The sequence below is a fragment of the Eulemur rufifrons genome, chromosome 30, assembly GCF_041146395.1.
Source record: "Eulemur rufifrons isolate Redbay chromosome 30, OSU_ERuf_1, whole genome shotgun sequence".
NCBI lineage: Eukaryota > Metazoa > Chordata > Mammalia > Primates > Lemuridae > Eulemur > Eulemur rufifrons.
In genome coordinates this window covers 77734832-77736597 of record NC_091012.1, presented here as the reverse complement: position 1 = coordinate 77736597, position 1766 = coordinate 77734832, and the positions used below count along the sequence as shown (strand labels likewise).

The window sequence follows — 1766 nt, the reverse complement described above, 5'->3', positions numbered from 1 at the left end:
TTGCCATCAAATTGGCACTAACTGATCAACACTATGGTGCTCACATGGTAGTAATATTCTCCGGGGATTGGGGGGTTGGGGGGTAAACTCACAACTAATGGACTAATGGACAGTGTGCATTGTAGAGGGGAAGGGCGTGCCTCTAAACCTCCCTTGGGTGAGGCAAAGACATAAAATGTAACCAAAACGTTCGTACCCTCATAATATCCGGAAATAAATTAAAAATAAAATAAAATAGTATGTGAACAAAGAAAAATAAATAAAAACCAATTTAAAAGTCACAGTAAGGCCTTCTTTTACTATCCAATCCAAAGTATTACTACAAGTTTTGAATTGGGCTTCTGCCATCTTTCCAGCCTCAGTCAGATGGGTGCAGAGAGACTTCCAGAAGGAACATCCCAACGGCTGCCCAAGAAGAAGCCCAAGTCCAGTTCAACTTGTATTGGTGGTGATGGTAGTATTAGAAAAAAAATTACATTTGTGAAACATCATTTGACTGGTGAATTTGAAAAGTATATAGCCATCTTGGGTGTTGAAGTCCATCTTTTTGTGTTCCACACCAACAGAGGACCTATTTAGTTCAATGTATGGGATATAGCTGGCCAAGAGAAATTTGGTAGACTGAGAGAGATGGCTATTCTATCAAAGCACAGTCTTCCATATCATGTTTGATGTAACATTGAGTTACTTACAAGAATGTACCCAACTTGCATAGAGATCTGGTATGAGTATGTGGAAATAGTCTCATCATATTGTGTAGCAACAAAGTGAATATTAAGGACAGGAAAATGAAGGCAAAATCTATTATCTTTCACCAAAAGAAGAATCTTCACTACTATGGCATTTTTGACAAAAGTAACTAAAACTTTGAAAAGCCCTTCCTCTGGCTTGCTAGAAAGCTCATTGGAGACTCTATCTTGGAGTTTGTTGCCATGCCTGTTCTTGCTCTACCAGAGGTTGTCATGGACTCAGCTTTGGCAGTGCAATATGACCATGACCTAGAGGTTGCTCAGATAACTGCTCTCCTGGGATGAGGATGATGACCTTTCAGCATGAAGCCCAGCTAATTTTATAAGCAGTCGTACTGTGACGTTAGCAGTGCAGCAAATAAAGTGTACCTCTTTATTTGTCTAGCTAAGCAGAATATGTGCTTCATCTGTAGCTTGCTGAAGGGTATGAATGGGACTTGAAGTGAATGCAGTAGTTTAAAATATTCCTTCATTATTTGGACTTGCATCTTTAGCTGTGTTGGAATGAAAAAAAAGGTTGATTCCTTCTTGAGTTTCAAATATAAGACTGTTACATCACAGTACTCAGTGGTTAAATATTGTTTGTTACTGTCATTCCCATTACTTTTCATTTAGAATCAAAGTAAAGTTGTATTTCAAATTAAAAAAAGTATTTCTACAGAGAATCTTTGAAATCACCTTATTTTATTATTATAATGACACCTATAATTAACTGATAGTTTCTTTTTTTAAATGGCATTTTTTGGATATAATTTACATACAATATGCTGTGCATATTCCAAGTGCACAATTTGATAAGTTATGACATACATGGGCACATCCATTACTTCCACAGGTTTTCTCTTACCCCTTTGTAATTCCCCCAGCCTCCCTCCTTAATGCCTCTCCTCATCCCTAGGAAGCCATTGATATTCATTTTGTCACCATAGATTAGATTATATTTTTGAGAATTTCATATAAATGGAATTATAGAGTAGGTACTCTTTTATGACTGGCCTCTTTTGCTTAACACAATTA

At 36.9% G+C, this 1766-nt stretch overlaps 1 pseudogene; it reads left to right on the top strand.

Annotated features, from left to right (window-relative positions):
* The first annotated feature begins 664 nt into the window (after positions 1-664).
* Positions 665-1056, top strand: LOC138378943 (GTP-binding nuclear protein Ran-like; annotated as a pseudogene).
* Positions 1057-1766: the final 710 nt, after the last annotated feature.